Raw genomic sequence first — 15,858 nt, 5'->3', positions numbered from 1 at the left:
ATTAGAAGAATGACTTGTGCAAGTGGAAGGATGATGGCAGTGAACAGGTTTCATGGCGGCGGCGTCGTAATCGCAACTTCTCGTTCCACAATCTGACCATGCTTTCGTTTGATGCCATAAAGTCCTGGAAATCGGCTCTATCGCCTCATGATTTTTCTTGACCTTCACAAGCCCATTGCTTCCATCGTTTCGTCGTCGATATTGTCGGTGTTGCCTACATCGTGAACCACCCCTTCGGTGTCACGTTGTTGGCAGCGGAGCTTTGGGGATCGCAATGGTGTGTTTGGGAGCGATGACCTTGATATGCCTGAGGTCGAGGGCGACAACCACAATTACTGTGAATCACGCCTAGGGTAGGTCGACATAGTAAGTCGATAAGGGAGGTGGACTAGTGGATCGCTGATGAGGGAGGTGGACTAGTGGATCGCTTTACCAGGAGGACAAATATAGATCGTTAGACTAGTGGAGGTGGACTAGTGGACTAGTGGAGGTGGACTAGGGAGGTGGACTAGTGGAGGTGGACTAGGGAGGTGGACTAGTGGACTAGTGGATCCACCAGGTGGAGGTGGACTAGTGGATCGTTAGACTAGTGGAGGTGGACTAGGGAGGTGGACTAGTGGACTAGTGGATCCACCAGGTGGACTAGTGGATCGCTTTACTAGTGGACTAGTGGATCGCTGATGAGGGAGGTGGACTAGTAGATCGTTAGATATATTTTAAAAATATCTAGTGGATCGCTGATGAGGGAGGTGGACTAGTGGATCATCTCACCGGAAGGACAAATATAGATCGTTAGATATATTTAAAATATATCTATATCTAGTGGATCGCTGATGAGGGAGGTGGACTAGTGGATCATTTCACCGGGAGGACAAATATAGATCGTTAGATATATTTAAAATGTATCTAGTGGATCGCTAATGAGGGAGGTGGACTAGTGGATCATTTCACCGGGAGGATAAATATAGATCGTTAGATATATTTAAAATATGTATATTGAAATGCATGTAGTTACGAAGGTAAAATATTTAATTTTACTTATCTTAATGTTACGAAGGTAAAATAATTACCACGAACCACACCCACAGTAGGCTTGCTCGACAGTAGGGTAGGGAGTCAAGCCACAGCCTCTCGTGGCTCATGGGAAATCGCACCTTCGCCACCCCCTTGTATCTCGTCGACGATGGCGACTTCCTCAGTGTCAAAGTTTATTAACATGACACTTGAAATGATGGACTTTATTAACTTGATGATTATATTATTAAATTTTTCATTCTTATGAACACATTTTTAAGGTCTATACGCTCAAAGAGACTACAGAATTATAATAGGAACATTGTTAATAAGAGCAATACGAAAAACTATAAAGTAAAAATTAATAATAATAATTTTATGCTATGAAACAAATAGCTTATACTAATGTAAATTCTAATATTCATAATTTTAAGTAAATCTTAACACATGTAGCAAAGCACAACTCTATTGACTTGTCCATTAACAGAAACAACTATAATATGTAAAAAAAAAACTTAATTATTTCACGAGAACTATCAATGTCTCTGGCACGATTATCTCGTTTAGCAAATTGACAAAGCCAATAAACTCACTATTTAACCTCTAAATGGTTAAATAGAGAAAGAACTTGGGACATCACAAACCAGTTATAAAAAAGAATATAAGATATTTATAAGAGAATACGAGTTGGAATAAAATTCACGATCAAATAATTTAAATCGACTTCATGGACGAAATATTTCAGCCTTAGTACTTCATATTACATGCATGAAGTAATTGATCTACATTGAACATGAAGCACAATAAAACCTACCTCCGGCGTATTCTGCTTTATGTTTTAAACTTAAGAATGCCTAACATGATGAAGTATTTTTAAAAATACATAATACCTTAGAGTTAATGTTTTTTATAATGAAAATAATTTAAAGTAATTTTTGATAACTTTAAAACCTCAATTTTTGACTAGTTGATAAATATTTTTTTGTCATTAATGATCACGGAACATAAAAATGTTCTCCAATAGCCATTTGACACGTGGAGCATATAAAGTGTCTTATGGGAAACACAGTGCAGTATAAAAATTTAAAAGGTCGATTATCATATTAGATCAAATCATCTCAGTTAGATCTTTTGAATCCTTGATAGTGTGTATATTATTATTAACGATGAAAATTAGATAATTAAAATAATAATTGATATCCGTTGAATCTCGGATTTTGATGATGAAGTCAATTGTAAATTATTTGATCTAATCTATATGTTGAGAAAAGTATGCAGAATTAACTACGATAGCAGTAAGACATAAAACAGGTGTTGTGCCGGAGTCAAGATCGAGATTTCATTGAGAGTTCGAGAGTTCGTCGGAAGTTCGAACGTTTGTCGGAAGTTCTAACGGAACCAACCGAGAAGTCCAGGAGCTTGCTAAAGAAGCTCATCGGAACTCGCCAAGAAGATCATCGTAAAGTCCAGGAGCTTGCCGAGAGTCCGACGGAACATTACCGAGAGTTCGTCAGATGTTCGTCGGAAGTACGCCGAAAGCTCGCCGAAAGAGCAATCGACGCACCAGAACAAGAAGCGCTGTAATTATTTCTTAATTATCGTAGTTAGAGCGTAAATTAAGTTAGGATTTGGAGGTAATCCCACTAACTGGGTGGTGGTACCACCGATAGTGAATGTTGCCAGCGGTGGTACCGCCCAGTATCAGATCAACGATAGTGGTACTGCTTAGTATCAGATCAATAGCGATGGTACCGCCAGTACCCCGGATTCCGGGGATGTGATACTTTTTAGCTCCAATTTTAAAGCCATTGGGGTCTATAAAAACCACACCCTTTTCTGCATGAAATAACATGAAAGTATTGGCTTAATCTTGAATTCTTAAGTCATAAAAGTGTTGTAAAAGTTAGAGTTCTTCTCATTCATCTCTTAGCCTTGTAACCATCCAAGAAAGAGGAGTAAGACTTGTAAGGGTTAACTCCTAAACCCAGGAAAAGGAGAAAGCGCTGTAAAGAGGTATTCGGTTTTCAGCTATTGAAGGAAGGCCTTTAGTAGACGTCGGTGATCTCGTCGGAGGAGGAATCCGAAAGTGGATGTAGGTCACATTGACCGAACAACTCTAAATTCTGGTTTGCTTTTCATTTGTGCAATTTACATTATTGCAAACCTCCTTAATCTTCTTACTTTTACAAAAGCTTTCAAGTTCAACTTCTCTCCGAAACTGATTGAATGGAAGTCATTTCCGTCGGAATCAGTTTTAATCGAAACAAATTCATCCCCCTTTTAGTGTCGCTCTTGATCCTAATAGTTGGTATCAGAGCAAGGTTCACTCTCGTTTGGTTTTAAACCCAAGAGAGATGACATTTGCCGGCAATTTAGAGGGTCATTCAATTACACATCCACCCATGTTTAATGGGATGGATTACATATATTGGAAAACTAGAATGAGAATCTTCCTAATTTCAATGGATTTCAAATTATGAAATATTATAGAAATAGATTTCAAAATTCTTCTCTTCCAATGAACGATTAGAATGAATTGGAGAAGAAGACTTTCGTTTTAAATGCAAAGGCTATGAATGCCTTGTTTTGTATCTTAGATAAAAACGAGTTTAATCATGTGTCCATTTGTGAAACAACATTTGATATTTGGCACATACTCGAAGTGACTCATGAAGGTACTAGTAGAGTGAAGGAGTCAAAAATCAATCTTTTAGTACATACTTATGAATTGTTTTGAATGAAATAGAGTGAGACCATTGGAGACATATACACCTGATTTATGAATGTTATCAATGGTCTAAAATTACTTGATAAAAGTTTCTCAGATTTTTAACTTGTTAATAAAATTTTAAGATCCCTTCCAAAGAGTTGAGACCCTAAAGTCATGGTCATTCAAGAGGCCAAAGATTTAAATAACTTTCCTCTTAAAGAATTAATCGGGTCACTAATGACATGTGAAATAACTTGTAATGCTCATGAGGAGCTAGAGAACAACCTTCCAAAGAACAGGAAGGATATGGCTCTAAGAACTCAAGAAGACCACTTGAAAGAAAATTCAAGTGATGAGGACTTCGATGAAGACTTGCACTATTAACAAAAAGATTTAAAAAATTTATAAAAAGAAATAAATTTAAAAATGATACTAAAAATAAAATTGAACCTAAGAAAAAACAAGTGATATGTTATGAATGTAAGAAACCAAGATATAACAAGAGTGAATGTCCCCAATCAAAGAAGAGACAACCAAAGAAGAAGAAGGCTCTTAAAGCAACATGGGATGACTCAAGTTCATCTAAAGAAGAGGAGTCAACCAACATCGAGCAAGTTGCTCACTATGCACTAATGGCCATTCGATATGAGGTAACAAGTTTATTTGATACAAATTTATCATTTAATGAACTTTTAAATGCTTTTCATGATTTATTTGATGAATGCAAGTCAATTAATAAAAAATATAAATTGTTAAAAAATGAGCATGATTATCTTGTTAGTGATTATGATAGATTAAAAGTTAAGCACAATGATAGTTTAGCTTCATGTACGAAATATGATGAACTAGAATTACTTCAAAAGGAAAACTTGCTACTTAAGAAAACCTTAGAAAAGTTTGAGGTTGGTAGCAAATTCTTGAACATGATCCTTGCCAACAAGGGTCACATTCATAGAAAAGCTGGAATCGGATTTGTGAGTAGCTCTCACCAAAATCCAACCACCTTTGTTAAAGGCCCTACTTTGCATTTTTCACCTCGAAAGAAATGTAACTTTTGTTGCAAATTTAGGCATGTAGCTTATCATTGTCCATTTAAGAAATTTAGTCCACACAAATTGATTTGGGTTCCTAAAAGAACTTCAAATGACTCAATACAACATGATAAGCTATGTAGATTGATTTTTGAGGCACCCAAGGTCAAATGGGTATCTAAAAATCATCTTTTTTTATAGAAACATTTATCATCACAAGCTAGGAGCAAGAGATAGTACTTTGATAGTAGATGCTCAAGGCATATAACCGGAGATCCATCTCAATTCTCTAAGCTCACTAGCATAGACGAAGGATATGTCACCTTCGGAGACAACAACAAGGGTAAAATTATTGGCAAAGGAATCATAGGTAACAAATCCACCTTTTCTATTGAAGATGTATTGTTAATTGATGACTTAAAACATAACCTCTTGAGTATTAGTCAATTGTATGATAAAGGATATATTATTAAATTTGAATCTAATACTTGCATTATTGAAAAACCATACAAAAACATATCTATGATTACATTAAAACAAAATAACGTATACACCATTTATATCAATAATCATTGCAATAAAATGTATTTTTTGGTTTTGAATGATAATGCTTGGCTTTGGTATAGAAGATTAGGTCATGCTAGCATGAAACTAATCACTCAAATTTCATCTAAAGAACTTGTAAGAGGAATTCCTCATATCAAGTTCGTCAAAGATAATGTGTGTGATGCATGTCAACTAGGAAAACAAATAAAATGTAGCTTCAAACCTAAGAACCAAATAAGCACCTCTAAACCTTTGCAATTGATCCATATGGACTTGTTAGAACCAATTGCTACATCAAGCCTAGGAGGTAGCAAATACACATTTGTCATCGTGGATGTTTATAGTAGATACACATGGACTTATTTTTTAGTACAAAAGTGAATGCTTTAGGTATTTCTCTAAGTTTTGTAAACTTGTTCAAAATGAAAAGGGTTTTATGATTTCGTCAATTTGAAGTGATCACGGTGGTGAATTTCAAAACCGTGATTTCCAAGAATTTTGTAAATCTAATGGATATAACCACAACTTCTCTACTTCAAGAAATCATCAACAAAATGTAGTAGAAAGAAAGAATAAAAACTTACAAGAAATGATAAGAACCATGTTGAATGAACATAGTCTACCCAAATATTTTTGGGCCGAAGCTATAAACACGACATGCTATATCATGAATAGAGTTCTAGTAAGACCCTTACTCACCAAAACTCTTTATGAGTTGTGGAACAACAAAAAACCTAATGTTTCATATTTTAAAGTTTTTGGGTATAAGTGTTTTATCTTGAATGAAAAAGATGCCTTAGAAAAATTTGATGTTAAATCTAATGAAGGAATTTTTCTTGGCTATTCTTCTATTTCTAAAACATTTCATATCTTTAATAAAAGAACCTTAATTATAAAAGAGTCTATTCATGTTGTTTTCAATGAAGTTTCCGAAGTTAAAAAAAATGAGTTTGATGATCTTAATTTTGATGCTTTGAATTTAAATGAAACCCTTTCTCCATCTAGCAACTTGGATGCATCTTCTTTCGAAACATCCTTACTCAAGGAATGGAAGTATGTAGATGCTTATCTTAAGGAGCTAATTATTGGAGACACATCACAAACTCGTTCTTTTCTTAAGAATTTTTGTGTCAACGTTGCTTTTCTTTCTCAAATTGAACCAAAATGTATTGACGAGACCTTGAAAGATGATTCATGGGTTATCGCAATGCAAGAAGAGTTGAACCAATTTGCGAGAAATAAGGTGTGGAAGCTTGTTTCTAGGTTAAATGATCATTTAGTTATTGGTACTAAATGGGTCTTTAAAAACAAGCAAGATAAATTTGGTATCGTGGTTAGAAACAATGCTAAATTAGTGGCCAGAGGTTTCAACCAAGAAGAATGTATTGATTATGAAGAAACCTTTGCTCTTGTGTCATGATTAGAAGCCATAAAGATGCTCCTTGCCTATGTTAGTAGTAATAATTTGAAGTTGTTTCAAATGGATGTTAAAAATGCTTTTCTTAATGGTTTTATTTCCGAATAAATTTATGTTGAACAACCTCCCGGATTTGAGAATGATAATCTCCCTAATCATATGTTTAAATTGACTAAAGCTCTCTATGGATTGAAACAAGCCGCAAGGGATTAATACGAGAGACTTAACTCATTTCTTATCGAAAATAATTTTTCGAAAGGCAAGGTCGATAGTACATTATTTATAAAAAAATTTGAAAATAATTTTCTTATTGTTCAAATTTATGTTGATGATATTATTTTCGGTTCTACGAATAAATCTCTTAGTGAGTCATTTGCTAAAAGTATGAGTCTTAATTTGAAATGAGTTTGATGGGGGAATTAACTTTCTTTTTAGGTTTACAAATCAAACAACTAAGTAATGATATTTTTCTTAGTCAAACAAAATATGCTTTAGATTTGCTAAAAAGATTTACTATACCTCACTGCAACTAGACTAGATATCATATTTAGTGTAGGACTATGTGCTAGGTTTCAATCTAATCATAAGAAATCTCATCTTAAAGCAATTAAGAGAATACTTAAATATCTTAAAGGTATCACTAATCTAGGATTATGATATTCAAAATCTAAGAACTTTGAACTAATTGCTTATGCTGATGCGGATTTTGCTGGATGTAGGTTAGATAGAAAAAGCACATCTAGAACATGTCAATTTTTAGGACACACACTTGTTTCTTGGTCTTCCAAGATACAAAACTCAGTTGCACTATCTACAACCGAAGCTGAGTACATTGTAGCTAGTACATGTTGTGCACAAGTTGTATGGATGAAAAACACGTTAGAAGATTATAAGATTCATCTTAAAAACATTCCCATAAAATGTGACAATATAAGTGTAGTATGTTTAACAAAAAATCTCATTCAACACTCTAGAACTAAACATATTGATATTATGCATCATTTTATATGAGATCATGTCAATAATCATAATATAATCTTAGAGTTTATTGATACAAAATATCAAATAGCTGATATTTTTATAAAGCCTTGAAGTGAAGAACAATTTGATTTTATTAGAAGAGAATTAGGAATGTTAATTTGTCTGAATGCATGAATTTGTTAAATTTCGTTTTTGGACTTTCTTGATTCTTTGGATCACTCACTTAAATCTTCTCCTCTTATGATGTGAATTTTACATGATGATGTAAACAAGGTTGTGTGCTTTACAATAATAAAATGTTTACTTTGATGTTGAAATTTTGTGCTTTAGTGCTGGAAATTTCTATGATATTGTGATTTTTTCAAATAATGAGCAAGTTGTCATACAATGATGCAATATCGTGTTTGCTTTGATTTCTATGATGTTGTGATCTCTTTAAATGATGAGCATGTTATCATACAATGGTGCAATATTGTGTTTACTTTGATGCTGAAAATTTCTATAATGATTATGATCTCTATTGAATATTGAGAAATTTTAATCATACATCGGATTCTTAACTTTTGAGTGCTATAAGCACTAGTGATGTTACCTCATGCAAGTAGTGATGAAAGGCTATGACAAAACATTTTATAAATGCATGAAGTGTTTATACATATCTTGATGTTGATGAGATATAAAGCGGAATAACTTTTGTATATGAACAAATACTAGCAGGCCATGATATGCAACGGAATTAAATGAAATCATAATAAAATAGAACACCAAGATATACGTGGAAAACCCCTCCAATGTGAAAGGTAAAAACCACGGGACAAACTAGAGATAATCCACTATGGGAATAATGAATATACAAATCTCAATCTTTTACCCTAAACCCTAGCAACAATCACAAAAGAATAATTGGGATACAAGGATCACGTCACTGTCTACAATATCTAAAACCTCCCCAAATAATCACAGCAAGAGTCACGCGACACCCTCAGCATGTAAAACGGAAGTCTCCGACAGACTTCTAGTGGGGATCAGGATCCAATCAGCATCTTAGTGTAACCTCGAGGGACTCGACCAATCACACTAAGCTTAAAAGGTAGGCAACTCTTATCGATCACAACTCCTTGTGATTCCCGTCTTGTTCGTCCTTCGAATCACCATGGTCTCGAGGGACTCGACCAACCATGATGCTCGGTTAAGTCAACACCTTCGTTATAAGATGAGTCTGATTTGATAATATACCCTCGAGAGACTTGACCAAGCATACCATGTCCTCAGGTCACCGGTGACATTTCTATGTCGTAAGCAAGATAGCGAATCGTGATATAAGTGAGTCTCGAGGGACTCGACAAACTCAACCTACACTGGGAATTGGTTCCTACTTATAACGATGGAAGGCCACGTGGGTTAATCTAATTGCCTCACGTTTACCGACTTAATATTATCGAGAGAGATGTTTCTATGATTTGATCTCCTAATATGACATGTCACACATATACATATTTAATATATATCTACATCGCATGCAAATATATATACATATCTAGTATGTGTATAAGCAATCACACCAGATGATCATGGACCACAACCTAATGTGATTAGGCTCGAGCCAGTAGGCCTAATCACTCACATCAAGATCTATGTGTGCAACGGTGCATCTCCATGCCCTATGATCATCCATCTCGTCCTCGTCGGTTCCGTCGACATCTCGATGCATCTTCATGCTTCGCGATCGTCCGTCTCGTGGGTCCCGCTATCGCATCCACACTCCCGCTGCGCCTCCTCATGTGATTACAACTTAATCATAAGCACGCAGGCCCGACAATAAACGAGAAATATAATAGAGGCTCGTAGACCCCAATAATAATAATCACAAGTACACACATCACACGGTCCATGATCATCCATCCACAGATCATACATCACATGTATAAATAATCATCATCATGTAGGACTACTAGATAATAATAAAAATAATAATCAACTAAATTTTTTAATTAATTAGTATTTTATAAAATCAGCGACATATAAGGAATTTTTTAATTCCTTGGGGTATTTTCATAATTTAGACAAAAGATAGAAATTGGAATTTCTCAAATTCACAGGGGCAAAACTATCTTTTTGCCCAAAACCCTAAGCCCCTCTCCCTCTTCGCTGCTGCTGCTACCGCCACCTTGCTGACGGCGGTAGGTGCAACGGGGCCGGGGCGCCGCCCTTGTAGGTGGGCGCCCTCGTGGGCCCCTTCCGCCGGCGGTTCTGCTCGCGAGGCAGTGCCCGCAGGCGGTGCTGCCTCGCCAGGGGTTTTGCCCGTGGGAGCAATGGCCACAGGCGCCGCTGCCCTGCGACGCGTCACCCCGCGTGAGCAGCGGCCGCAAGCATCGCTTGTAACATCTTATTAGTCCTACATCGGAAGTGGGCAATGTGTATGATTAGCTTATATGGGCCTGATGAGTGTACTACGTTAACTCCCGCTTAAGCATTTTGGTCCGTGGTTGAAGGACCAAAATGGAGTTATTGGCCAGTTGGCTCATCAGACTTGGGTCTTGACATATGGTATCAGAGCCGACCTAGCATTTGGGCAGGGTGAGAAGGCTCGAGTAGGAAAGGGCTACCCGTGGATGGAGTCGAGAACTCATCACGGTGTGGAGCCACCACTGAGTTAAACTTCACATGCACTATGCTAGGGTTCGATCTGGGTTATGTCAGGCCTTGAAGAGGACGTCAAGCTAATTGAGTTAGGGATATTGTAACATCCCATTAGTCCTACATCGGAAGTGGGCAATGTGTATGATTAGCTTATAAGGGCCTGATGAGTGTACTACGTTAACTCCCGCTTAAGCATTTTGGTCCGTGGTTGAAAGACTAAAATGGATTTATTGGCCAGTTGGCTCATCAGACTCGGGTCGTGACACCGCTGCCTTGCGGTACCTCTGCCCACTGGCTGCCAGCCCCGCCGGTCACAAGCTTGCTGCAAGCACAGTGCTTGCACATGCGTCGGCGCTGTGCTGCCTGGCTGTGGTTGCTGCTATAGGTGGCTACAGGCACGCAAATCGAGGGCAACAACTGTTGCTGCCCTTCCTTGTTTTTGCGTCAACGATTTTGACGTCAAAATTCTTCCTAAACACAACACACGCAGTTCAAAACCAATCATTCGCACGAACAACTTGGCTCTGATACCACTATTGGGAAAACCTTTGGGGGCGACATCACATGCGTAGCGGAAGAACAAGAAAACAAAATCCTCGATTCCCAAAGAGATGTTCGTCGTCGTGCGAAGATTGGTGCGCAAAATCCGCGAAACTGAAAAACTGTTTATAGAATAGATTGTGTTACCTAGGGAGATCGTATATCCCTATTTCCTTGCAGATCCTTAGGAGAGGGTGAAGGAGGTCAAGCTTCCTCCTCTCTAGCGGTGATCCACACAGCAAGGCTGCGACGACGCTCCTCAAAACTCCAGGCTTGCTCTGAGGTGGAGAGGGGAAGGAGAATAGGAGAGGCAAGCAAAAGCTCTAGCCTATGAGGCTCTGAATCCCTCCTATTTATAGAGGTCCCCTATCAAACCCTAATGGATCCTCCCCTAGTGGGTATTGGATCTGCATCTAATAACCCAAGCCTTTTAGATTAGTGGATCTCTATCCAATAATCTCTCATGGGCTCTTATTGGATCTCGTCCATGGGATCCAATAATTCAGGGGCTTATTGGATATCCAATAAGACAAGGGCTCCGTCGGATATCTCATATCCGAACCTCTACTCATCGCAATGCCTACCATATATGTGTGACCCTCTAGGCCCAATATCGAGCTGGCCATGAGTCATACCTGTCAGAACTCCTTCTAACTTAGTGAATTATTATCTCTGTAATAATTCACTCGACTCATCGACTACGGACGTACTAGGCCACTACGCCGTAGTCCCCAGACGATATAGGGGAATCCAATCCTTTGGACCTATCTGTCCTCAGTTACCATATACCTATAATCCCTCATATATCTTATATCCCAGAGACCGTATATCGAGCATGGTGCTATCAGACCCATACGGTTTCTACTCGAGTCTCGCTCTAATCGGATTCTCCCAGAGAACTCTTTCTCTCTCAACCCGAATGACCTTGGCCAGGGATTTGTCTGAACAATTGTTGAATCTCGGATTTTGATGATGAAACTAATTGATTGTGTTTAGATGTTTAACTGCATTTTGAGTGATGCAGGTCTACTCGATCAGGATTAGACAATTGACGCAGGAGGAATTGACGTTGAGCTGGAGATCACGTCAGGATATTGGATGGCAGAACGCTTCGGACATTGGGCATCGGGCCAAGGAGAGCGGAATTGCGCCAAGGATATCGGGGTTGCGGAGGTCAACCACCGATTGGGCAATAGGCTGCATGAGAGGACGATGCACTGAAGAATCGGACGAAGCGCCAACCAATGACGTGCCGGGCAACAGAATGTCAATTCGCATTATAATAATTGTCTAGATCGTTGTAGAGTTTTGGCTTGTGTGTGTAGGAATAACTACGATAACGATGAAGGCATAAAGCGAAACAAAGTGTCGGAGTCAAGCACGAAGGATTCGTTGGGAGTTCGAGAGCTCGACGAAAGTCCGAAGGTTCGTCGGGGATGCTGCCGGAACTAGCCGAGAATGAGTAGGGAGCTTGCCGAAGGGTTTTTCGGAAGCTCGCCGGAAGGTTCGTTGGAAGTTCGCGGAGCTCACCGAGAAAGATCGTAGCCTGCTGAAGAAGCTCGTCGAAACTCGCTAAGATCAAATCGTGAAGTCTAGGAGCTTGCCGGGAGTCCGCAGAATGGTTTCCGAGAGTTTATCGGAAGACCGTTGGAAGTTCGCCGGAAGATCGCCTAAAGAAGTCTTGACGTAATGGACTTTGTAATAGCTTAGAAAATGTCTTTAAATTCGTAGTTAGCACGTTAATTAGGGTTAGAATTAGGTGTTAATCCTATAACCCAAGTAGGGGCCAATTGGGCCCGAATTCGGACTGGTTTGGGCTGATTTTGAAGCCCAACTAGTGGGCTGAAAAAGCCTAGGCGGTGGCACCGCCTAGACTAGGCGGTGGCACCGCCCAGCACCCGAGAGCTAGGCGGTGGCACCGCCAGACTGGGCGGTGGCACCGCCCAACAGCCGAGAGCCAAGCGGTGGCACCGCCGGATTGAGCGGTGGCACCGCCAGTCCGCTGTCAGCCTCGGGAACTCAAGAGAATTCAAATTTTGGAGCCCAAATTTGAATCCTCTTGGGGCCTATAAATACCCCTCTCATTCATGGTTGAAAGACACACAAAAACTGAGAAAGAAAAAGGGAAAACTCTGCTCTAATAGTGTCAAAACCTTCCCTCTTATTCTAAAGTGTGATCTAAACCCATCAAAAGGAGAAGTGTTGTAAGGGAGTTGATCCTCGCCCGTTGGAAGGGGGATAGCTAGTGGAAAAGCCGGTGGCCTCAAGTGAAGAGGAATCGGAGGAGTGGATGTAGGTCACGATTGATCGAACCACTATAAATCGGTTTGCGTTTATCTCATTGTCATTTATATTACTGCAAACCATCTTCACTTTGATGCTCTACTTCTTTGTCTCCTTCTTACGTAAGCCTTCAAATTAAAACGCAATCGAAACGGTTTCAAACGAAACGTTGCTCTTATCGTACAAAGTTTCCGAAAGTGTTTAAATCGTTGAAAGTTTATCATATTTTACCGCTGCACTAATTCACCCCCCCCTCTTAGTGCCGCTCCGGTCCTAACAATTGGTATCAGAGCTCGGTATTTCTCATTTCGAAGTTACACTCGAGAGAAATGGCACTTCATGGCTTTCAAGAGGGCTTTTCGGTTGTTCGTCCACCGTTGTTCAACGGATTGGACTACACTTATTGGAAAACTCGAATGAGAGTTTTCTTGATTTCTATGAATTTGGATTTATGGAATATTGTTGAAAACGGATTTCAACTTCCCTCTAAACCGATGAACGAATGGTCGGATTTAGAGAAGAAGCATTTTTCTTTAAACGCAAAGGCTATGAATGCCTTATTTTGCGCTTTGGACAAAAATGAGTTCAACCGGATTTCTATGTGCGAAACGGCTTTTGATATTTGGCAAACACTTGAAATCACGCATGAGGGAACTAGTAGAGTCAAAGACTCGAAAGTTAACATTTTATTGCATGATTTTGAGCTTTTTCAAATGCAACCAAGCGAGACTATAGGCGACATGTACACCCGTTTTACGGATGTCGTCAATGGTTTAAGAGCTCTTGGCAAATGTTTTTTGGATTTTGAACTCGTAAACAAAATTTTGCGTTCTCTTTCTAAAAAGTGGGATTCAAAAGTAACTGCAATACAAGAAGCTAAAAACCTAAACAACTTACCACTTAAAGAACTAATTGGTTCGTTGATGACATATGAAATGGTGCACAATGCACATGATGAACATGATGAACAAAACAACCTTCCAAAGAACAGGAAGGATTTGGAACTCCGGACAAATGAATACCACTTGAGCGATGACTCAAGTGATGAGGACAACGATGAACTTGAACTCCGAACACTAAATCTTAATAAGTTTATTAAACAAAAATCTAAAATAAACAATGAACTTGAACGAAGGAAGAGACCAAAGAAGAGGAAGGTAACCAAGGATGAATCAAGAACTTCCAAAGGTGAAACGGCGAAATGGGCTTTGATGGGCTTCGACTACAAGGTAAGTAACTCAACTCTCTTGAATTATTTTGAGATTACTTGATGTTTTCCATGATGCATTTTTTTTTATAATTATTTTTCTTGAAAATTGTATGTTTTATGTTAATAGAATAAAATGTTAGATTTAAATAATCATATATATGTGCTTAAGAATCAAGAATGTGTATTTTGATAATTTCCATATTGACTTTCAATGACGATGCATGGTTTTTATATGGAAGGCTTTATGATTTTTTTTTAACCTTATCTTTGGTTTTCAAACATGATGTATGTTTTTGACATAAGAATAAAACTTGAGCATGCTAATATAAAGTCAATCACATAAATTAAAACTAAAGAAGTTTTAGTTATCTATAAGAATCATTCAAAATTATGTTCAATGAAACTATTGCATAATGATGTTTTGATACCATGATTGACAATTTTATGCATGAGATTTTAAAAGTTATTTGTATCATGCATGAAAAATGAAAGCTATAGTTTTAAAATTGTGCATGTTCGAATTTGAAAATATGATGATGCATAATGATGAAATTGTGTAATGAAAATATTAAATATTTTGAAACCATGTTTTATTGTCATGCTTAATGATCATATAAATTTCGAAATTATGCATGATGAATCTTGTGATTTATGGATTATTGATTTTTACCATAATGAAAGTGCCTTATTAATCTTTGTTGTAATAAATCTTACACTTCCGGTTTTAAACATGATACATGTTTTTATTTGGTATAAGTGAAATAAAATCATATGAATTGAAACAACTAAAAATAGGAAAATATGTTTTACTTGAAAAATTATTTTTGTTTCCTATTGATCTTGATGTTTATCCATGTATACCATTTTGAATCTCTTAAAAGTAATGTTGAGATTTTGATGAATTTGACGATTTGAATTTGAATGAGTTTGTATTCAAATTATGATCTTGATTTCTAGGATTTACTACTTGAGATTTTTTTTAATCACAATCTCTTCTTTGTACACCTACAATTTTTGTTATTTATAAAAATAAAAGATTTGATAAAATGAATCATGTCTTTTGTAAGTCAAGAGGTCTTATCCTTCATGACATGATGCCATTGGATTTATGGCTTGTATGCCTTGAAATAATTGAAATAGTATGTACTATTTTGTTCTTCCCTTATTCCTTCTTATTTACAATGATAAAATGATAAAAAGTTATGATCATGCATTACAGGATGCAATTTGACAGATTAATACCATGATGATTTGAAATGTTTATGATTTGGAATGATGCATATTTTTTTATTATGATGATGTATGTGATTATTGCACATCAAGTTGCTTTATTATGAATTATATGAATCTTGATCGTGAACGTGTTAAGATGAATTTTAATGAACCATGAATCATATCTTTGGTATTCATGAATTGATCCTTATTGATATATTTCTTGAATTATTTACATATTTAGCTTGTTGAATGGTTGAAATTTTTAGCCATT

The sequence above is a fragment of the Musa acuminata genome, chromosome BXJ1-11, assembly GCF_036884655.1.
Source record: "Musa acuminata AAA Group cultivar baxijiao chromosome BXJ1-11, Cavendish_Baxijiao_AAA, whole genome shotgun sequence".
Lineage (NCBI taxonomy): Eukaryota > Viridiplantae > Streptophyta > Magnoliopsida > Zingiberales > Musaceae > Musa > Musa acuminata.
Note: the sequence above shows the minus strand (reverse complement) of the source record.